Here is a 23,913-nt window from a genome sequence, read left to right on the forward strand (position 1 = left end):
TGTCTCTCTCTCTCTTTCTCTACCGATTTGGTTCTGTTTCTCTGGGGAGGAGCTGTAGTTACATGGCTGGGAAGTGGTCATCACGGAAACCCAGTCCCCGACCACCACGTTTGCCCTCATGGTTTCAGGGCACACCTTGACCTTGCTGCTTGGAGATGCAGGTGGTGTCCCAAAGGGAGAGGAACAGACGATTTGTTCCCCCTGAGGGAGACCTTCCTCCGCTCCCCTACCCCCCGGCCGCCCACTGTGTACTCACCTGGGGCTTTGCTGTGCAAGACGGTGGCCACGGGCAGGTGGGAGGCCGGGCTTGGTGATTTTAAAAGCGGTGTAGGGCGGACAGAGGGAAGGCTTTCTGGAGTCAGCCTGCCTGAGTCTGAGTCTCACTTTGTGACCTTGAACATCTCTGAGCACCCGCGGCTTCACCTGGAAATGGAAAAGACGAGAGGCATCATCATGGTAAAAACGAGAAGAGAGAATTCATGTCGAAGCTTGGCAGATTGTAAACCCTCAAATGTCAGTTACCATTTGGAAGCTAAAAATGCCTTCCCATTACGGTCTGAATGCGTTCTAGCTTTGGAAATAGCTCCAAATTCCATTTATGTTAAGAATCGCCTTCTGTTCTCCAGGCCTGTGTGTGTGATGGTCCCTGGGACTTGGGTGACCATCAACTGTGGGTGGGATGAGTTCCCGAGTGCTCTGGAGGCCACGGAAGGAGACTGGGGGACCCCAAGCGACTCCCTTCTGCTCTGTGCTAATGGATTTGGAGACCTGGAGGTCAAAAGCCCGCGATGCTTCGACACATCTAATAGACATTCCTTCTGCATCTTGAGTGCGATGAAATTAGCCGATGCTGATGTATTTCAGGAAATTCCTAGAATTCCCGGGTTATAGGAGAATATATTTGGACCAGGCTAACAATGCTTGCGCATTCTTTGTGATAGTCTGCTAAAACAGTCATCCCTGTTTAAAAGGCCCAGAGATAGCAACTGTACTCTCTTTTAAATTAAGAAAAAAATGAATAGGTAATCCATGCACTTGGTGTAAACTTTAAAAGGGTACGCAGCCTCAGCAAGGCAGCTTCCCTGTCCAGAGTCAACTACCGGTACTGGTCTCTCCTGTCTTTCCAGATACAGCCTGCGCACGTGTGTGTTATCCGCTGCCCTCCCTCCCTCCCCTGTGCCCAGCGGTCGCTGACTACAGTCACCATTCTGTACCTGTCCCCTCCCACCCTGGTCAATTTTAACAACATCTCTGGGCGATTGTTCTATATTGCTCCAAAGCAGTATTCCATTTCCAGGATGTACCATAATCTATCTTCCCCAAAACTTATTTATAGCTTTTAGGTTATCCTCACTGTTTCGCTCTTGCCGGCAATAGTGCACATAACCTTTGTGTTTGCACCATCTCCCACGAGTCTGAGTGTGACTGTAGGATAACTTTCCCCGGGGGAGTTTCTGGGTCACCGAGTATGTGCATTTTTAATTTTGAAAGTTTGGGCCACTGTTGGTAGGACTGCAAACTGGTGCAGCCACCATGGGAAACGGTATGGAGGTTCCTCAAGGAAGTAAAAATAAAACGGCCATATGATGCAGCAATCCCACTTCTGGGCATTTATGTAAAGGAAACGAAATCACTCTGTTGGAGAGAGATCTGTAGCCCCATGTCTGCATTATTCCCAACAGTCAAGACACGGAGACAATCTCAGTTGTCCATCACCAGATGCACGGATAAAGAAAACCTGATAGACACACACACAGAGACAGACAATGCAGTATAATTCAGCCATAAAAGAAGGAATTGCCAGGGGCACCTGGTGGCTCAGTGGGTTAAGCCGCTGCCTTCGGCTCAGGTCATGATCCCAGGGTCCTGGGATCGAGCCCCGCATCGGGCTCTCTGCTCAGCGGGGAGCCTGCTTCCCCCTCTCTCTCTGCCTGCCTCTCTGCCTACTTGTGATCTCTCTGTCAAATAAATAAATAAAATCTTTAAAAAGAAAAAAAAGAAGGAATTGTAGCCATTTGCGACAACACGGCTGGACCTTGAGGGTATGAGGCTAAGGGAGGTAAGTCAGACAAGGACAAATACTGTATGATTTCACTTACATGGGGAATCCAAAAAGAAAAAAAAAACACCCAAACTTACAGAAACAGAGTAAAATGCCGGTTGCCAGGGGTAGGGGGTGAGGGAAGTGGGGAGAGGGTGGTACAAACTGCAAGTTCTAAGATCAACGGGTCAAGGAATCTAGTGCAGAACACGCTGGCAACGGAGAAGTTCGAGGCGAGATTCCAGCTTTCATGTCCATGTGTCTTATAACTTAGCGGGTGAGTGTGTTTTCAGGTGTTAAAGAGCTATTCATATTTTATTTTATTTTTTAGAGATTTTATTTATTTATTAGACAGAGATCACAAGTAGGCAGAGAGGCAGGCAGAGAGAGAGAGAGAGGAGGAAGCAGGCTCCCTGCTGAGCAGCAAGCCTGATGCGGGGCTCGATCCCAGGACCCTGAGATCATGACCTGAGCTGAAGGCAGAGGCTTAACCCACTGAGCCACCCAGGAGCCCTCATATTTTATTTTTAAATGAAGGACATTTGGTCCATTTTTCCATTGAGCAGTTGGCCTTTTTTGAACGGATGTACAGGATTTCTTTCCATTTAGCAAGTGACCTTTCCTTTCGCTTTGCATAAATATTTTCCCCACTATGTCATAAATCTTTTTAAACTTGGTGGCTTTTAAAGGCAGAAATTGCTTATCTATTTGTTCAAAGGTATCTCTCTTTTATAAATGGATGCTAACTTATAGTGTTGCTTCATGTTTTCTTTTCAACAAGATTTTATAAAAAAAAAAAAGAAAAAAAGAAAACCCTTTATGTTTTCTGTTCGTATTTTAATGGCTGCATTATGTTATGTTTAAGTCTTGGCTCTCCATCTGGGATTGTAGTGCAAGGTGCAGAATTAGGATCCCCCTTTCTATCCCTCCAGATGCTTTCCCAGTCGTTACCTTTATGGAGTAATCAGTCTTTCTCCCACTGATGGGAGTGTGATGTCCGTATATGCTAATGTCATGTATGTACTGGGGTCTGCTGCTTGCATTTCTCCTATGACATTTTCCACCCTTGGTCTCTACAGATCTCCCGTCTTTTTGTCCCAACTCCTCTAAAACATGAGAAACGAAGTTCCTGCCTATTTGCCTGGATTCTGCTTTTGCGATGGCTTCTATCTGGGACCCAACTCAGGTGAGAAAGGAGGACCTACGGATCAAGAAATTCGTCCCCTCCATTAGGCGCAACCACAGTCTCTCAGAATTCAGAGGTTCCAAACTGCTGGAAAGACAGGATGAAAAACGGGCTGACCTCCTCTCTTGTAGAGAACCAGCTAATGATAATAATGACGACATCAATGATTATGAACTACCATCCTGGTGTGCTCGGCAGGCTAAATATGTTTATCTTCATCGATCCCTCTGGCAACTGGTAAGTTCGCGTTTTTTTATCCGCACAGTAAGGAAGAGGGAAGTGAAGGGAGGGCGCGCCCAAGACAATGCAACATAGAGATGGGGTCTGGACGCAGGTGTAACTGATTCCAAAGCTGGGGTCTTCTTCTTTCTGGAATGTGGGATCTTGGGTGCAACACAGCCAATGAGATCACATTCATTTACTTGTCCCCTCCTTCATAAATCTATCCCCTCCCCCTTTTAAAGATTTTATTTATTTGAGAGAGACAGAGACAGGGACAGTGAGAGGGAGCACAGATGGGGAGGAGAGGGAGAAGCAGACACCCTGCTGAGCAGGGAGCCCAGCGTAGGGCTCAAGCCCAGGACTCCAGGATCATGACCTGAGCCAAAGGCAGATGCTTAACCGGCTGAGCCACCCAGGCGCCCCTTATGATCACTTTGGAGCACTTGGTCACTACTGACAAGAGTCAGAAAATCATCTACCTTTGGGGCAGACAGGGGACGTAAATGAATGAAGTTGCCCAGACGGGATCAGTAGGGAGCTCTGAGGACCGCAGGAAGATGAGGAGAGGGAGAAGTAGGCTCCCTGCCGAGCATGGACCTAACACAGGGCTTGATCCCATGACCCATGAGATCATGACCTGAGCCCAAACCAAGAGTCAGACGCTCAACTGACTGAGCTACCCAGTGCCCCCTCTAGATTTTTATGTGAAAGTTCCCAATTTTTAGATGTCAGTGAATTAGAAAAACAATCAATGCATGTTCTTTAAAACGGAATGCTTAATTCTGAAAGTTGCCTTGTAGAAAGTGCATTAAACAAACATTTACTCCACCAAAACTGACTCAGCAACAGAAAGGAACGAATTACTGGTACACTTAGAAAACGAATGATTCTCGGAAACAAAGTGCTGAGCAGAAGGCAGGCACATAAAAGGACATGTGGAGTATATCCACTTCTTTGAAATTCTAGAACAAGCAACCCTCAGCAGTGGCGAGGGCAAGGATTGACCGGGAAGGGAGAGAGGACCCTTTCAGATCTTCAGGATCTTCAAAGGGGTTTGGATTATGTTGATAGATGGTTTTGTCAAAGCCAAGGGAATGTATGCCTGACACGTGTCTATTTCAACGGATGTAAATTGTACACACAAAAAAAATCCAGAAATGAATAGTGAACTCTACTGAACGACAATCGTGCGATAGTGTTTAGGAGGAAGGATACTGATGTCTGCAACTCACTTTGAAATGAACTGAGAATCAGAGGGACTCAGGGATGGACAGATGCATGGAGGGAAGGACAGATCAGTAGCAGATCATGATTAGGAGAACATTAATGAATCAACATTGCTGTGCACTTGGCAGTTTTCATCATAACTTGGTGGGGAAAATGAGCCAAACGAATGAAACTACCTATGGGATGGTGTGTACACCTACACCTCTATGACTTTCGCCGTCTCACGTCCCCACCATCCCATGACATTACGTCATCGCAGCAAGTTCATCACCCATGGACTTTCCCTGTGGCCAAGCTCTTTGTCCTTCCATCCACCTTGCACAAGGCTTGACAGAGCTGGCACGGTTCAGTGAGAGGAGGGACGAGAAAATCCATTCCCCTGATCACATCACGAACGCTTCTCCACCACGACCTGCCTGAGATGGAAGTGAGCCCGGCCAGCTTCTCATTCATCAGCGGGAAAGAAGAAAACCATTCTGGCCACAGCTCCCTAGCTCCTTCTGCTAACCCAGCTTGCCGCATTGGCATTCTCTCTCCATGTGGCATTTCAGTTCAGAGGGGACAGGGATGAGCCCAGAGCAGTCCCTTTGTTAGAGAACAGGGTTCAGGAAGAGTGTCTGCCGGGCGGGTGCGGACGCTGCCTTCAGAGGGTGAGAGGATGCAGTCTTCGCAAATTGTCAGCATTTCGGGGCGAGTGGCTGTGTCTGTGTTGCACAGCCACTGTGTGTCGTGGGCCATGGTTGGGACAACAGAGACGACGAACAAGGAGTATCAGAGTCTCATATCAGAGTCTCAGAGGTGCCGCCTGTCAGAGCCGAGGGGAGAAGGAACAGGGGAGGGAGCTTTCTGCTCTAAACACACTCTCTGAAAGTGGCAATAATTTTAAAGATTTTATTTATTTGACAGAGAGAGATCACAAGTAGACAAAGAGGCAGGCAGAGAGAGAGAGGGGGAAGCAGGCTCCTTGCCAAGCAGAGAGCCCAACGCGGGGCTCGATCCCAGGACCTGGAGATCATGACCTGAGCTGAAGGCAGAGGCTTTAACCCACTGAGCCACCCAGGCGCCCCGAAAGTGGCAATAATTTTAAAAGGCAATTTGCCGTCATCACAGTTATTAAAGGTTATGATGCACGCAGATCAGAGGCAGCAAGGGTCGGTCTTGTAAATATGTGATTGATCGCTGGAGGTCAAACCTGCAGCCATCTAGCTTGCAGTCAGAAGGGAGCCCCTTTCTGTGTGCTTCCCCCCAAACTAGTTGCATCACTCACTAGCATCTTGGCTTCCTCGCCCTCCGCCAAAGATACCACGCTTTGGACTTGCCTTGGCCAATGAAACGTGAGTGGGAGTGCCCCGAGTCACGTCCGAGCGGAAGGTTTAAGAGCCAAGTTCTTTTTTCTCCTCGGCCAAAGTCAAGCCCCAGATCGTGGGGGCTTGTAGGTCCTAGAGAGAAGCCACAGAACACAGCCCCAGCTGCCTCTGAAAGACACGTAACATGAGCGAGAGACAAATATTTTTGCTGTCAAGTCTCTGGGCTTTTGGGGTCATTTGTTTCTGCAGCATACCTCACCTGTCCTAACTGATACGCTCCCAGCCAGCCAAGACGGCTCCTGCCCCAGTGCCACGGACATGGTCCTCTAGATATTAAGGCTTCCCCATCATACCTCTGTCTCCTTCTGGAGTAATGAAAACTGCACAGAATAAACTACCTTGGATAAAGATAAGGATAAGCCAATGTAGGTGTCACGATGCTTTGGGAGGGTGGCTGTTAAGCAGAGAGACCGGGGGGCTGGTGAGGATGGGATGGCTTTCAGAGGCCAGGGGGCCATGGGGCAACATGGAGCCCTGGACCTACTCGTTGCTAACTGCGTAGCTTGGGCCCAAACCCTCTGGCCTCTCTAGTCCTCTAAACTCCAGACAGGGTGGATGTGAACTCTTAGGGAAGAACTAGGTCAGCTGCAAGGCGTACTGTTGGGGTTCTTGTTGCTTTTTTTTCCCCCCCTCCTTCTCTTCCTCCTCCTTCTCTTAATTGGCCTGAAAAACATGGAGGAAGGGCAGGAGACGGTAAGTGGAGCATGAACAAGACGGGACGAGCCTGGAGACCGAGGGGGTCCCAGGAAGGGGCCCCGCGCTCAGAGTTCCAGGCAGACACATTCGGAAGGCAGCGTGGCCTTTTGCTAATGTTAACTTTTTTTGGCAACATGGGGCAAAGGTAAGATGGGTGAAGACAGATCTCTTCTCAAAAAAGTTCTCTTTAAAAAAATGCATAAAATAAAAGGATAAGAATCACATAGGGAACCAGTTTTACTGCCGCAAAATATTTAAAAATACCAATTTGTGACAGAATTAATACACATACTTCCTCATTAGTGCATCAAACGACTAGATCTATTGACAGATCTAATAAATACCAAGACTTCAGAGCTGTACTGAGCACAAATGATGTTTTACAATGTCTACAACTATTGCAACGCGACAGGAAGGTGTGTTTGGTTTCCCTTGGGAACTAAGTCATGATAAAGTAAGTCCTTCCATGCCTGGTTGTCTCTGTTCAGTTGAAGGAAATGGAAACATCCAGGTAGAGGTCATTGAAAATTTTTTCCTAATTTGTTCCCATTCAAGTCCATGGACTCCCAAAATTAGAGCCAGGACACCTAGAGGCTCTGTGGATCCCAGGGGAAGGAGCCCTGTTCTAGGTGCATTTTCTCAAGGGGTTCACATCCTTTCTCTGAAGCCTCAAGTTTCTCATGACCAAGATGGCATTCTCTGTTCTTGGTGTTCTTTTTAGGGGTGGAATTTATTTATCCTACAGGGAGCTGCCCCCGTGGGGGCCTTATTCCCTGGCTAATCGATTTCAGGGGATAGCACCAAAATAAGGAATGAGCACACCCAGCCCCTCCTCCTCTTCCCGAAAGTCCCATAGAGGGACAAGAGATTGGGAGGGACAGGAGAAGCAGTGAGAGGACATGGAACAACAGACCAGGGAACAAGAAAGCGTGACATCCACAAAGCAGAATTCTTGAGGCATTCCTGACAGATCAAAACCACATCACGTACTTCTGGAAGGCTGGCCATTGGAAATCACGGCCTAGAATATATTTCAAAGAATATCTAACGGTAGGGAGCATTTCCATCGCGCCAAAGCTTCTGAATCTGAATTTTCGTAATAAGTCCTTTGCCCGAGATCACACAACCAGGCATCTTCAAAGCCCCATAATCTTGTCTCCTGCCCTCTGCCGGCAAGCAACTCCTGCATTTAATTCTTACTCAGGAAGAGTCTTCCCTTTTTCCTTCTTTTATTTTTTAAAGTCCTTCTAGAATCTGGAGGCTTCAGAATGAGGATGTAAACTCTTCGGGCTCCCTTCTGGGCTGGGAAAAGCTTAAGCAGCTCCGTTCCATTTTAAGGGGGTGATGCTCATGAACCCCTCTCCAGGTCAGCACTGCAGGCTGCCCACTGCCTTTGGGGACTGGCTGTGTGGGAGCGGTTGGGGTGTGGGGCTGGGAACCCCCGCGAATCCACTCGGGAACATCCGCGCTTGAACACAATTTCCTCACTGTTTCTCTTCATCTCTCCTCTGAACACCATTTTCCCTAAAAATACTCCTTAACATTATGCACAAACATTGGAGAGACACTTACTTGGCCCCGACCTTTGCCTGCTTCCTGCTGAAAGAGATTCAGTGACACGCAAATGGGGCTGAATTATTTATAGGCCTGAGGGGAAACCAAAGTTGCTTTTATTCCTACGGAAAGTGCAGGAGGAAGGCCCAAAAGCACCAAATTAGCTTTGGATCCTCCCAGAGGGACTCCAGCCAGGCCCAAGGGTGCCCCTTATTCAGATTAAGGGCGCACTCCATGGCTGGGTCTTTGGAAACCATCAATCCGGGCTGTTCTTTACCCATGTCTTGTTGGGCGACAGCGGTCCGCACCCTCCTTGGCCAGAAGCTAACAGGACGAGAGAGTGGAGGCATCAAGAGTGTCTGGGAGCTCAACATGCCCACGAGGTGGGTCACTTATGAATGTCAAGTGATAGGGTTACGGATTGAGCATCTGCTAAGGCTGGGTGATGGAGAGGGACAGAGAAGTTCTTCAACTCATCGGTCCAATGATTCAACAAATATTTCTATGGTGTCTTCTCTTGCGAGGGATCGTTCCAGGTGCCTGGGAAGGCGGTGCAAGGCTGACAAGGTCCTACGCTTTTAAGACACTGTTCCTGTCCTCAGGGAACGCAGCTTAATGATGCCTCCTCCTTCTCCTTGCCAGGCACCGTCTTGATCCCACTCATCATCTTCATCACCATCACCACCATCATCACCATCATCACCACCATCACCACCAGCATCACCATCATCATCACCATCATCACCATCATCACCACCATCACCACCATCATCACCATCACCACCACCATCACCATCATCATCATGACCATCATGACCATCACCACCATCATCACCATCATCATCATCACCATCACCATCATCACCACCATCACCACCATCATCACCATCAACATCACCACCATCACCATCAACATCACCACCATCATCACCATCACCACCATCTTCAACGTTTACTCAATCCTTACTACTTGTCAGGCCCCCGTAAGGTTCTTAAAAGGAATAAATGAGAAACCAGGACAGCCATGCTTTCTTGGAGGTGTGTGAAGGCAGAGGCTGAGGAGCCCACTGTCCCCCTCTCTCTGTTCCTCTGTGATGAGTTCAGTCCCGAGCCGGATGCCCCCCAGCATGCCACACTCAGCCTCAGACGCCAATCCTCTCGGCCTGCAGGGCTGCCGGGCTTTGCATGAAGATTCTGATTTTCTACCTGAGCCGTATGTGGAAAGCCCTAACGAGAAAACAGAAGGCATCCCGTTCGTGCTTTCTGAGTGTTTATTTCTCTTAGAAGTGCAGGGCGGTACAGAAATTTGCGACGGGATCAAAGTCTTGGCTCTGTCAATGGGGGGGCCCTGACCAGAGTTGGACCGGGGCAGCGTCAACGCATGCCTTTGAGCTCACCAGCTTGGGTGACCATTCTAGGTAACCCTCTCTGACACCAGGTTTGGGCTTCATTCCATTTGGCTTTTTGGTGAACACAGATCAGAATGGTGGGGGTTTCCTTCTGGAAAATCACACTGCATTCCCAGTCATTTCAATGTACCAACAGAGCTTCCTGGGGAGGGAAGGCGGCCAGCCCTGAGCTCCAGAGAAGTGTATACGTGCAGACTTGAAACATCAGTTCATGACAGAGACGGGGTGAAGACTAATCCTGGGCCTCCATTTTGTGGGAGAGCAGCAACTTGAAGAGACAGAACTGGGGTCTTTTTTCCCAAAGCAGGAAGAGACCCTAAGTTCTTTGCATGGATGTGGGGGTACCTGTTGGGATGAAATGCCACCCAGTCATCTTTCTGGGGACCCAGAGAGAAGGGTTTCATCCAGGCTGGCACTCCTTTGAAGCAAGGGGTGTGAGAATTATGCCCATTTTGCCCCATTGCTTTTGGCCCAAGTACCAGGAAGTGGGAACTTCACGAGAGCAGGTGTTTTGTGTGAGTTAGGGGTGGGGTGCTGGTGACCCGGGAGGAAGTTACTGTAGTGCCTCTGGTACCAGAAATCTCCACCCGGAGCCAATGGCTAAGGACAAAAAAATAGGATTCTGGAAACACTGTTGCTGCCCGTGCCTCTTACCTGCTTTTCCTAGAAGACTGGCAACAAGACTCTTAAAGCTTTTTGGAAAAGCAGGGACGCCCTAACCAGCAATATAGCTAAGTTCCACCAGGAAGCAGAGTTACCAAGGACTAGAGTGTGTAAATATGTGTGTGTGTGTGTGTGTGTGTGTGTGTGTTGGTGGCAATTCCAAAATAAAATCAAGATAACACACACCAAGCTGTGGTCAAGAAACACTTTCCTGGGGGCGCCTGGGTGGCTCAGTGGATTAAGCCGCTGCCTTCGGCTCAGGTCATGATTTCAGAGTCCTGGGATCAAGCCCTGCATCGGACTCTCTGCTCAGCGGGGAGCCTGCTTCCTCCTCTCTCTCTCCCTGCCTCTCTGCCTACATGTGAACTCTGTCTGTCAAATAAATAAATAAAGTCTTAAAAAAAAAAAAAAAAAGAAGAAACTTTTTCCTGGTCTCTCCTGTGACACCAGGGCCCGGAAACTCCTGGTACGTTGCAGGCATTCAAACATGTCTTGAATGAATGAATGGTTAGAACAGAGCAAAGGGATAATCACATTAGTGAATTAGTATTACAATTCTCAGCGTGTACTAGGAATTGTGTAACATGCTCACTCCTGGGGGACCCCGTGAAGCATTATTATCAGCGCCGTTTGAGAGACGTTGAAACGGAAGTCAGAGACTTCACAGGCCGCACCCGAGGGCCACGGAGCTCGAGCGTGGGCTGGGTTTCCACCCCCGGCTCGTCTGACTCCAGAATTCTGCTCTTTGCTGCCAGGCCACAAGGCAGAACAGATACACCCGGAAACAGATCTAATTTCAGATGAATCGAGGACCTACACCCAACATAAAAACCCACCTAAAAGCCCTTACCTGTGACTAGGAAGGTAAGAAGGAACTACAGAAAAGTGTAAGGAGGATTGCATGTGACTTACTTTATTCTATTTAAGTTTTTTTTTTTTTTTTTTTTAAATAAGCACCTGCTATTTTGAAACTGGGAAAGACACAGCAGTCCATCCCCCCTTCTGTTTCTCCCTGTTGCGTTCTTCCGTTCCACTCCCTGCTCCTGGTCCTTCCCTCTTTTTCCTGCTTGCCCTGTCCTGATAGGAAACCAGGAGCCCCCAGAAGCTCTGGGAGCAGGGTCTGGACACCGGCCAAGAGATGGAGCAGGAGGAGGACGTCAGGGGGCGCGGAGTCACCTCGTTGGGTGTTTTATGCTTGTCTTTTCTCATCGATGTCCCAACCCTGCAGCTTCCTGACCCCTGTTCACAGCCCCCTTTCTTCTAGCAGCCAAGGGCTTGGAGGCTAAGGGTGGGACACCTTTCCGATGACCAGCAGAAGAGCCTCTGCACCCAGGTCTTGGCACCATAGACCCTGTGCTATCCTCACTCCTCAAGGGCTTACAGCCCTGGGAGCCTCTCAGCCCCAGCTCCTGAGAACTGCGATCCTCCGGAGCAAGTCCCCCTTCTTCTGGCGTACACACGTGGTCCCTACCTGCCTGTCGTCCTCGCCCGTGCGATGTCCCACTCTCCTCCTCGAGCCTGGGTCTCCTGGATTCGATCCGACAGTTTGACCGTAATGTTTACATCTCAGCTAAAAATGAAAAAAAAAAAAAAAAAAAGGTGTAAATCTCTCTGAACAGATAGTTGGCCTAGATTCTTCCAGGCAGGGACCAGCCCACAGAGAAGTGCTGTCAGAGAGCAGGGCCTGAATGGGAGCGACCGAGGGATGGGAGGAGAAAGTGTCCCACTGGCCGGGCGTGGGACCACGGGGAGGGTGGTTCCTGCGCAACGCGGGGGCTCATCTATTTACGGGGTGTATGCCCTTGATTGATTTACTGTCTGCTTCAGCCAACACCTGATGACAGGCAGCCACCACGGCCCGACACCCAGCCTCTGGGGGAGGGTAGCCCCGTAACTTCCAGAAGCCTCAGGAAGCAAACCCACATGGGTTCCCACGGACCGACCCCCCCCTTCCCTCTTCGTATACATTTTCACTTCCCTGTCTCTGCTCAAGCTCCTGCCATTTCCTGGCCACCTTGGCACAACCAGAAGGGGACCTGGCTCTTCCCCTACTGGCAGTGGTTTCTGAATGAAATCTGTTCCCACCACTTCAGCTAACATCCACGCCTTTGATCCCTGCTGGGGGAAAGCGTGGTCAGGAAGGATGTGTGAAGGAAGGAATGCCAAACTGGGGCCCCTGGGGGGGGCAGGGAGAACATTCTGGGCAGAGGCTAGCTCGTGTGCATGGCATGGGGAGTCCACGGACCTGGAAGACGTTTGAGGAGGGTGAGTTGGGAAGGGAATCCGCCAGCTTCCCCAGCACATGATTCCCCATGAGTTCATTTTCCCCTTTCTGTTCGCCATGCCACCTGCCACGGAGGGGCCCCGTGGACTCCTTCTGGCTCGTCTGCACAAGGAAGGGGACTTGAGATCCGTGGAGTTCCTTTCTCTTCTTGGAGAGCCTCTTGTCACGCTTCTCTTGGCATGCCCAATCCTAGGGTGCCCTTGACTACCGTACTCGGCTTGACTAAGCTTCTGCTGAATTTCTTCCTGATATTTTCAGACACGCGCACTCCTAATTTTAAGAAAACCACATTTAAGAACACCACGTTGTGAAGGATGAGCCTGTGGAATTGGTAACTAGGCCTTAGAACTCTTTTTTACACACACTGAAGCAATTTGGGGACTGGAACACATTTTTACAAGGTGGTCCCTCCCGGCAAAGTGTAATATTGGTGCCACTTCTGGCAGTGCTAGCAAATTATGTAAGCAGAGAGAGAGCGAGAGCCGAACTCCAGAATTTGAAAATGGGAGTGCCAGGAGACTTGTGACCTGCGAGATAATTTTGTTGCATGAATAAGACAATTCTTTTCCTGGCAAGAGAGAAAAGGGATTTTGGAATTCATGCAAAATAGTGCAGCGCTCTGGAAAAGTCCTCCAAATCACCTGTTCTATTAACACCACCAACAAAAGAGCCGGAAACCTGGCCGCCCATGGTAATTTTTTTTTTTTAATTGATGTTGAATTGTTTTTGGGCTTTGTTTCTGCAGGGAAAACCTATCTACAATTTCCTAAGAAAGTCAATGGAGAAGCTGGATTTCCTTTACAGATCACTTTCCGAAAATACATCTCTTTGCTAAGGCAACAAGAAGCCTACACGGAGATGAATAGAAATCAGTTGCTCCAAAGTCAACATTATCGAAACTGTCTGATGCAGTGTCTTTTGATTGTCACTTCTTCTCCAAGCTGTTCTGGAGACCCCGTGAGGGAACCAGGGCACTCCTCAAGGGGACGTCGCATTGTGAACATCAAGGAAACATCTGGCTGTGTTCAGAGATCAGCTGCTAAAAATACCTCCATATGCCAAGGCCAGTCACCCATGTTGGGAGCGTGTCAGCCTCCTCTTCAATAACACCCTGGGCTTGAAGCGTGCACAGGACAACTGAAATTCTACTTGTGGTCCAAGAACCAAGAGCCCAAAGGAACCTGGGAGCGTCATCGCTGGTGCCTCCTGGAGGATGGCATGCAGTTCTTCAGATGTAATTGGTCCCCGCCCCCCTACTATGGGCCCATAGGTAGGTCCTGCCTTAGAGCTCCCGTGGGATTTGATGATGTCTCCCACTGTGGGCTGTGAGCTTCATGGAATTTTGGGATCATTTTCAGCTAGGATTCCACTGGCCAGTGAGCTGTTCACTCCTAGGGTGCTGTGCTTAGTATCTGATACGTACCATCCCGTTTAACTCTGCCTCAACCTAAAGGGTTAGCTGTTTATGTTACCTCCGTCTTACAGACAAGAATATGGAGGGACCAAGAGATTAAGGACTGTGACTCAGAGGTACAGCTGCAGCTGGAACGCGTCTCATTCCGACTTCAGAGAAAATGTATTGCATGCGTACGGCTACCCAATTTTTCCATAAATATCCATTAAGTGAAGTTGGCTGATGGCATTCTTCAAATCCTCTAATACCTTTGAAATTTCCTGTCTACTTGTCACATTAATTATTGGGAGGACCTCTGAGTATAATTATAGATTTGTCTATTCCTTCTTGTAATTCTATCAGTTTTGGTTCCTATGTTTTGAGCTCCATTTCTGGGGATGATAGCTTAGTACTGTTATGTCCTCTTGACGAAGCGACCCTTCCATCTTTCTGGAATGTACTTCTTTCTCCCGGGTAATGGGCTTTGCTCTGTAGAGCAAAAATGTAGATACACCGTGTGATATTCTGACTCTCTTGATGGGTGTTAGCATGACCCATCTTTTCCCGTCCTTTTACCTTTATATTTATCATTTCATTCTTGTAGGCAGCATATAGTTAAGTTTTTTGTTTTGTTTTGTTTTTGTTTTTTAACCCAACCTGATAATCTCTGCCCTTTAACTAGGGTTTTTAGATTATTTATATTAATGTGATATTGGTACTCCAGGTCTGGTCTATCTTCTATTTTCTATTCAGCTCACCTAGGGACTGTTGGTTTCCTTTTTCTATTTTTCTGCCTTACCTGGGGTACCCTTTATGATTTGATTTTATTTCCTTTGTTGGCTTCTTAGCTATAAAGCTGTCATTTTATGGTTACACTTCTGACATGAGAACAGTCTGGTCTCCAGTAGCCGGAACCTCACTCTTCACCTTGACAATGCCCAGCGAGTGGCAGGCTGGTTTCCGGTCCCGCTGACCTCACCCCCACACCTGCCCCCGTACAGTTATTAAAATGTTGCCATGTTTCTCTGAGTCCCATCAAAGCTCTCCTTTACGTCCTGTGTTTTCACTGTTTTTCTAGAGTGACTTTTCACCACTGTGACATTTTGTTTCTCCTTTCCCCCAGAGCCTTCCCTATCCTTCACTTGTTCCTCTTTCATGGTTACATAGACTTTTCTTTGAATTTTTCCTTACTTCTAATTTTAAGGTACCTCTTATCGCCATCATTTCGTGAGGATCGCAGAGAACTCATCTTCTGTTTCCTTGGTTGATTTTTCTTGAAATTGATATTTTTTTAAAAAGTACCCTTCATCATGCCCCCCCCCCTTTTTTGGGTGGGGGGGGGATAGGTGTCATGATCTTTATTTTCTTATTGATTATAAACTTGAACACCCAGAGCTGGATCGATGTGTAGCTCTGATTTCTTCTGACATTTCAAACTCTCCCATGAAAAACTCTGGTTGGTTTTCTACTTTTTGGCTCTGTGGCCATGTTCCCCACCATGTTCTGTGCTCACTGTGGAGCTGTTTTCTTCCCAACCTCTCCGTGTGATCACCTGGCAATGTCTGTGCCTCCTGTTTGCCTCATTCACCCCCAGCCCAGCGGTGTCTCTGGCTCGGTCACGGGCCATGAAAATGGCCCGTCTGCTACGTCTCACCTTCAACGTCACCTTCCTGACCACCTGGAGGGGTCCACTGGGTCAGCCCAGGACCCATTTCAGGAACTTAACCATTCTCCTGGGTGTCATCCTGATTTGAGATTTTGTATTTATTTTTGGATCAGCCCTTTCATATCTGTGACATTTATTTTCAAGGAAATTGGTTTCCTGCTCGATGTCTGAGAAGGTATTTGCGGAGACTCAGCTTCACCAAAAATAATAATAACGGCCACCGTGTCTGCCAGGTGCTTTGCCTACATTATCTCTAATTCCCCCAGCAGCCCCGCGTGGTAAATATTATCTCTGTTCTGCAGATACATTTTATTTATACTGCACCACGTTCCAGGAAGACTTCTAGAAGACTTTATAAGGATTCATAAAATACAGCATCGTCATGAAAGATAAAGGGAGAGAAAAGAGTTTTATAAAAAAAATCAGCGTGGAAATGGATTCTCATTGCATTTAAGAATCTCACCTGCAACCACAGGAAATGTTAAGTAGGAGGATTGTGATTTGAACCTGGCTCTTGTGGCCGCTCAACACTCCAGGGTTTGTGCAAGGCTGGACTGATTCAGACTGAGTAACAGGAAGATACAGGCAAATGTCGGGGGTCAAAGCTCATGGGGGACAGTCCGAAGGTGGGTCGTGAGCCATGCGAGACGCGCTGGGGTCTGGCATCACTCCAGCACCGCTGACCACAGCCGTGAGCGAGGTGGCTATTTTTCCTGTGCACTGGGCTGGGCTGGGTCTCAGGAGACCCGTCTCTGCACATCCCTGGAATGAATAATCCCCGAGTTCCTTTATAAAAGCCGGGCAATGGGGCGCCTGGATGGCTCAGTCGGTTAAGCCTCTGCCTTTGGCTCAGGTCATGATCCCAGGGTCCTGGGATCGAGCCCCGCATGGGGCTTTCTGCTCAGCAGGGAGACTGCTTCCCCACACTCTCTGCCTGCCTCTCTGCCTACTTGGGATCTCTGTCTGTCAAATAAATAAATAAAATCTTAAAAAAAAAAAAAAAAAAGCCGGGCAACGATCGAGTGGCTACTGTGGTCTAGGCATGTGCTGACACGGGTGGGGGGGCTCCAGAGGTGAAGGCATCGCCTCTGTCTTCATGGAGTTCGTAGTCCAGTAGGTAAGGCAGGTGGTAGAGAGATAAATATGAGCAAAATAAACAAGTTACAGGTGCTATGAGGGAAAAGAAGTGGATTCATGGGACGAACACAGGGCTGAACTGGGATAAGAACGGAGGTCAGGGGAGGGCTCTCTGGACATACCATAGGATTGGACTTTTTGGTTAACACCTAATTTTAATCTGACCTTCTCCCTTTCTTTGATAACACAGGTTCTTTTAGGGAGACTCCATCCTTCCCTGTGGACTAGGTGAAGCTGTCTCTTCTCAGCTGTAGGAATGTAACCCAGACCTGGTCTAGCACTATAATCCTCTGGCCATGGTGATGGTCCAGGCAGACACACATGGTCCGAGAGAAGTCGGAATCCATTCTAGGCTCTTCCTCCAGAGCCAATGGGGAGGATGCTGCCTTTCCCCTGTGGTTCTGCCATAACCATGTGAGCCTGGGGCTTCTGACAACAATCCTGGACCCATGTGTCTGAGAGTCAGAGAAAGACCGAACACCGAGGGCATGCTTCAAATCCCCAAATCCAGCCTTCCCTGGAGCCTTTTTAGTTACGAGAACCAATGAGTTTCCTCTTTGGGGGACTAAGCTACTGTGAATTGGGTTTCTGTTCCTTGTATCTGAAAGGAGCCTACTACAGATCTGAAACAGCAGAGACTAGCCTTGTGGATATTAGGAGGAAGGATATCACAGGCAGAGGGAACAGCATGTGCGAGGGGATGTCACTGAGTTGAGAAGGCCAGTGTGGCTAGAGTGAGTGGATGGTGGGGCAGGACAGCTGTTGGCCTTGCGCACTCTACAAGGCTGCCTGGGTAAGGTGGAGGTATGCAGGGTTGAATGGTGTCCCCGCCTGCAAATTTATGTCCTCTGGAGCCAGAGAGTGTGACCTCATTTGGCAATAGGTCTTGGAGATACAATTAGTTCAGAGAAAGTCACCTGGAGGAGGGTGAGGTCCTCGCTGTGATGTCTGGTGTTTGGAGGAGGCAGTGGGAAGACAGAGAGGGACTCATGGGGTAGGGTAGTGGGGGGTATGCCACGTGTCACAGAGACAGAGATGGGTGTGGTATGGCTGCATGCCCAGGAACACCCAGAATTTTCAGCAACCGCTAAACCCTCAAAGAGATCAAGGACGACCCCCACCCCACCCCCAACCCCCGGAGCCTCCAGAGGGAATAAGGCCCTGCCAACAGCTTAACTTCTAGCCTCCAGAGCTGAGAGAGAAGTTGCTTTAAGCCACCATGTTAGTGGTACTTTGTGGGCAGCCCTGGGAAATGACAACAGTGGGTAGATATCCCAGACTCCTTGTGCCCTGGTGGGAGGACTCTGAGGCTCGGCTGTAGTCACGGTCATGGTCTCCAGCAGGACCCAGAGGGGAGCCTGCTCGTCACTGCATCTGATGCTGACTCTTCTCTCTTCTCCATCACTGTGTCTCCTGGGATCACTTCCCGAACAAATGATCTTGTCCAAATCCTTGTCCCAGGGTCTGCTTTCGGGGAATCCCAAACTCAGAGGGAGGCCATGGAAGCCAGCAGTGGCCTGGTGGAGAGGGGCTTAGGAGGAAGCTGGGGTAGTTGGCAGGAGACACATCACAGACAGATTAATGAGCTTGGCTTTAATCCTGAGTGTTTTCGGGAGAGCGGGAGCAGGGAGGGATGTCGGATGCTCCTTCCTCAAGGAGCCCATTGGCGGTTATTCTAACAATGGCTTGGCGGGCGGTGAAGCCTCGGCAGGAGACCAATCACACGGGCTCTTCTCCTTTTTCTAATTCAAGATCCAAGGTCAAGGTCCCCACTGGGGATGGAGTGAGATGCTCAGGAGGCTCTCAGCAGGATGTAATTTTCTCCCAGTGAATCTCCCGGACCTCTCGTTCTGCCGCAGACTCTCTTAGTTAACACTCAATTGCTGAGTATTTCTCATCGCCTCTCCTCACCGACAACGGGCAGCTGTCAAGTTTGTCTTACAAAACACAGCTGTCAAGCTTGTCTTACAAAACAATTTTTTTCCCCTGTGAACATGGCTTAGGATCGGAGCAAGAGGGGGAGCCCACATGGCTGTCATGAACCACTCCTGCGGTGTCTCTGTTTTCAAGTGACGGATAATTTCCCTGCTGTCAAGAGGGCGCAGAGGGGACCTGGGTGCGAGGCAGAGGTGACCTTTTGGATCTGCTTCCTTGCTCTGGTTCCCATTGCCCTTTCAGAAAGGAACCTAATTGCAACCCCTTTGGAATTTGTGTTGAATTTGCATTTGTGGCCACATGGGACGTGTGGGACACACTTTGACCCGAGACTGTAATTTAATTGCAATCAGATAGGAAATGGTCAGATCCAGTGTCTAAATCCGGAAGGGGACAGAAAGGTAATGTGGCCATCGACGGAGGCCCAGCGCACAGTGGGCACACAGTAAGTCCGTCTGTCTGTCCTCCTCTTCCTCTGTTCTTTGCTTTCTCCCCCCCTCCAAACTTTATTTCTGAGGCCTCAATCACCTCTACAATAGACCCATGAAATGGCATCTAGCCTCAGTTTGATTATTGCCAGTGACAGGGAAGTCACTCCTTCTCATTCCCTTCCAGTTTGGCTCTGACAATGAGAACATTCAGTTTTTAGATGCTGAGGGGTTATTTATCTCTCTGTATCTCCCACCTACTGGCTCTAATTGTACTTCCCAGTAGAGCCACAAAATAAATCTTGTTTCTCTTCCCTTTGTGCCACTCAGGCATATGAAGACAGTGCTTATATCCCTGACAAGTCTTTTTTTGTGGGTGAGGGGTGTAAAAGAATAAGGACAATTCCTCAACCTTTCTGTCTGGTCTTCTACAAATAAATTCCAATCATCTTTATCTTTTTTGAAATGGCGGCCTTGACTCCAGGTGTAAGACCTCACAGTGCGGACCAGACATGGAATATAACCTCCCTTTTCCTGGACATCATACCTCTATTGATGCAACCCAAAATACACTTAAGTCTTTCAAATGTTTCATGTTTTGTTTTTATGTGGCAGCCACGTTATACTGCTTAAATCAGGAGCTGAAAAGATCCTTGAACCAGGAGCTGAAAAATCAAATACTGTCAGAGGCCAAACAGGTAAAACAAATGAGCAAAACATTATGGGTGAGGCCTGTGGTGACCTGAAGAATTCATCCCCCTTTCAAAAATGGGCAGCAGCTCTTAGCTACAGCTGATTGTTACCATGCAGGGTGTAGGCTTGGTGTTAAAAATTAGGAACCTTCACACAAAAATCCAAACTTGCAACTTCTTTAAAAGGAAAAAAAAAAAACCAAACAAACATCTGGCAACTTTGTGCTCAGATTCTAACGTGACTAGGGCTGAGCTGTGGCTGCCAGAGGCTCTTGGGCGATCCTTCAGAAGCAGCCAAGACAGCACTGGACCCTTGCATGTGACCACGCTGACCTCATCTGTCAAATGGCGTGGGTCAAACTGTACCCAGTCTCCCAGTGCAGCAAGGTTCAGCTGCTCTGTTTTCAGAAGTCATTTATGGAAGTGATAACAAAGGCAGAGGCCCCATCTGGGAGGTTTTGGAGGCTTAGCATCTTGCACTATATTATGAAAACTTCTGCAAGCTCATTACTTTAGTATCTCTGGTACAAAAAGGTTTATGGAACACAAAACCGGAGGAGGAGGAGGGAGTAGGGGTGGCGTGGGGGCTCTATGCAGTTAGATAGGTCAGGGAAGGCTGCTCTGACAAGGTGACTTTGACTAACTAGAAGCCTGAGTGAAAGGAGCGAATAAGCCATGAGGATGGTGGGGGAAGAGAATGTTCAGGCAGCTAGTGCAAAGGTCCTGAGGTCAGAGTATTCTTGGCATGTTTAAGAAGCAGCGAGGGATCTGTGACTGTGGAGCACAAAGAGGACTGAGCAGTGCTGGAGGATGAGGTGGGAGGAGAAGGTGGGGGGCTGTGTCATGTACGGCTGGATGGGCCACGTGGGGATCTGGGCTGTCAGTGTGATGTCAGTATTCGACAAAGATGCATGAGATCCTTCTACGTGCTAGGTATCGTGCAAGGCGTTAGAGACCTATCGATGAACAAAATGGGTAAAATCCTTGACCTCAAAGGGCTTAAATTCTAGTGGAGGGAACGCACGTGTGTGTGTGTGTGTGTGTGTGTGTGTGTGTTTGTGAGAGATATAAAATAAACAAGGAGCTTATGTAGTATGCACACAGAGAAAAATAAAGCGGGGAGGGGAGACCGGCATGACCTGAGGTCAGTGTTTCTGACTCTCTGAAACCTGGTGTACTAATTTTTGAGAGTTTCTCCTTGCTGTCAGGTCTACCCGACTCCGAAGACTTGTGTTCATCCTTCCAAGATCCAGCAGCCTCCGGATCAGGGGTTCTCAGTCTTGGCATCATCGCCATCTGGGGCTAGATCGTTCTTGGTTGTGGGCCCGCCCTGCGCTCTGAGGAGGGTGAGCAGTGTCTCTGGGCCACCCCCTCGATGCCAGGAGCACCTCCACCCTCTGCGCTGACAACCAGAAATGTGTCCGTCTATCTCCACGTGTTCAGACGCGGCCGAAACCACCCCCTTTGAGAAGCATCGGCCTACGGGGAACTGTTCCTGACTTTCACGGGTCAATATAAAATCAGGTGGGTCTCAAGTTGTCCACAGAGAGGACAGTATGTCCCCTACTCCTGCCTGTGCATGGAGAGCCTGGTGTCTTTCCAAGGAGTGGGTAGGAGGCGAAGGTACCAACACACCATCTGGGGATTAACGAGAAAACAATCACTTCTTGATATTACATCACAGGGACACAGCCTTTCCCATTCGGGAATGGGGCCTCCTCTAACGTCTATCATGGAAACTTCCAAACACACCAACGACAGACTGAGCATGGCCCAGCACCGACAACGATCATCGTAGGGCCGACCTTGTTTCGCTCCCATTCCTTCTCCGCCTCCCCCTCAAAGCCTTCCTCTCTCACATTATTTTGTAGTCTCAGAACTCTTTTAATTTATAAAGATTTCAGGACGGACCTCTAAAAGGTAAGGACAATTAAGAACGTAGCCACAATACCATTATCACAGCTAAGGAATTAATAATTCTTTAATACCATCCAATATCCTGTCAGTGTCTAGGAGCTATAATTGCTTCCTCTTCCTTCTCCATCCTCCCACATGCAATCTGGGAGCCCTGTCATCCTGTCAACTCCAGACCCATCCCGAGCCCGTCCGTTCTGCCGCCTTTCTGCAAACGCCAAGCCAGCCTCGTCCAGGACGCTCTCTGGCCTCTGACCACTTCATGAGCCCACCTGCTGTCTCCGCTCCTCCCCTCGCTCCCCGCCAGCCACACTGGCCTCCTTGCCGGTCCCCAAACGCGCCCAGTGCTCTCTCTCCTTGGGGCTTCACACTGGCTCTCACGTCTTCCCTGGTGCCCAAACTCTCTTCAATCAGGGCCTGTCCCCAATTTATCCAGTCTCTAGAGCACGTCAGGGGTTCATGGTGTGAGCACCAGACTCTCCCAGGAAGTCCACCAAAAACGCAGTGGCCCCAACTCCCCGCTCAGACACAGGCCCAGGGGACTTATGCAGGGATCTCTGCATGGAGTCGGCGCCCCGGAGGCTGCTAAGTGGTACCCCCACCCCACAGTGAGAAACCCCGGACAGGAGCCAGTTCCTAGCGGGAGTCCCGTCTCTGTGCAATGCTGCCTCCCAGCAAACACAGGAGACGAATTATGTAGTGCTGTCGAGACCTTCCAGAAATGCTCAGCTACCTTGTTAATCGAAGCTCCACAAAACCGGGCTGGAGGTTGGGATAAAAATAGCTTTGTGCAGGTTAAAAGGTTAAAATGAGCCTTTGGCATCAGGAGTTTACTTCTCAAGTGTGGGGGTTGGGGGTTGGTCCGAGGCGTGAATACTCGTGTCCTAGTATTTGTGTGGGTCATCCGGACCAGCTACGCTGTGTCGCACACGCCACCCCGACAATGAGATCATCTCAGCAATGTCACGTAGGAGTTTCCAGGGGCCACTGTGACAAATGACCAGGAATAGATGAGAACAACAGAAATTTTTTCTGTCACGGCCGTGCAGGTTGGAACCCTGAAAGAAGGGGCTGGGAGGGCCCTGCTTTCTCTGAAGCCTCGAGGGGAGACTGTGCTCCGTGTTTCTTGCTTAGTTTCTGGTGACGCTGGAAATCCAGGGGGTTCCTTGGCTTGCAGGCACATCATTCACTCCAATCTCCGCCTGCTGTCCCCAAGTGGCTTGATTTATCCTGTGTTTGCATCTGTGTCCGGATTCCCCTCTTCTTGTGGATCAAGGCTTTCCCTAATGATCGCGTCTTCACCTGATCCCCTCTGTGGCAACCCTATTTCCAGCAAGGTCCCATCACGGGTGCGGGCGCGGGGTGGGGTTACAGGCTGGGGCTGTGCGTGGCGCCCTTATGTACATGGGGAGCCTTGCTCAGGCCCGTCCCTCTCACAGGTGGGCAAAGTCCCCTGTCACACCCACCCTGGTTTGCAGCCACTTGGGCTCTGGTCCCGAGATCTTGGCATCTCAACATTGAAGTCAGATGATTCCATGTCAGTGTCTTAGGAGATTTTGGTAATTACACGACAGCCCTCCCATCGGGAGAATCAAAGTTGGGTTCTGGACTAAACCATAGAGAAACAGAGGCTTTTTCAAAGACTGTACATTTCCAAATTCTGTCATTTCTCGGGTTCTCCCCCACAGTTCCGTGCCCTTCCCCACAGAAGATCCTATGACGAGGCCGGTGGGAGGTGTGTGTGGTGGGGAAGATGAGGGCTTGTCCGAACCCTCCAGCTACGTGGCCTTGTGTGATCTAACCCTTGTCTAATTCTGTTACTCTCTATTTATCGCTAAACTGATTCATTCAATGTTGGCCCAGGAACTAGGCGAGCTTCCGCTCTAGGCCACCTGCTAGGTAGCCACATGGGGACTGAGGCTACAGACCGGAGTGAACAGAACACACCAAATCTGTCTACTTACGGAGCCTTCATTACGGAGGAGCAGACGGGGAACCAAGGAATGAATCAGCCACCACTGTCGGCTTCCACTGCGTCTTTTGGTTCTAAGAAGTATGATATTCCAACAAGCCATGACCATGGGTCCCATACCGTCCAG

The 23,913-nt window shown here is 49.2% G+C and overlaps 1 long non-coding RNA gene across 1 annotated transcript; it reads right to left on the reverse strand.

Annotated features, from left to right (window-relative positions):
- On the reverse strand, positions 1 to 23,881 carry LOC125090148 (uncharacterized). Its single transcript, XR_007124218.1, has 3 exons — positions 23,779 to 23,881; positions 11,837 to 11,935; positions 1 to 423 (listed from the first exon to the last, which is right to left on the reverse strand). It is a non-coding gene; the product is annotated as an uncharacterized LOC125090148 (long non-coding RNA).
- Between the last annotated feature and the right edge of the window lie 32 nt (positions 23,882 to 23,913).

This window comes from Lutra lutra, chromosome 18 (genome assembly GCF_902655055.1).
Source record: "Lutra lutra chromosome 18, mLutLut1.2, whole genome shotgun sequence".
Lineage (NCBI taxonomy): Eukaryota > Metazoa > Chordata > Mammalia > Carnivora > Mustelidae > Lutra > Lutra lutra.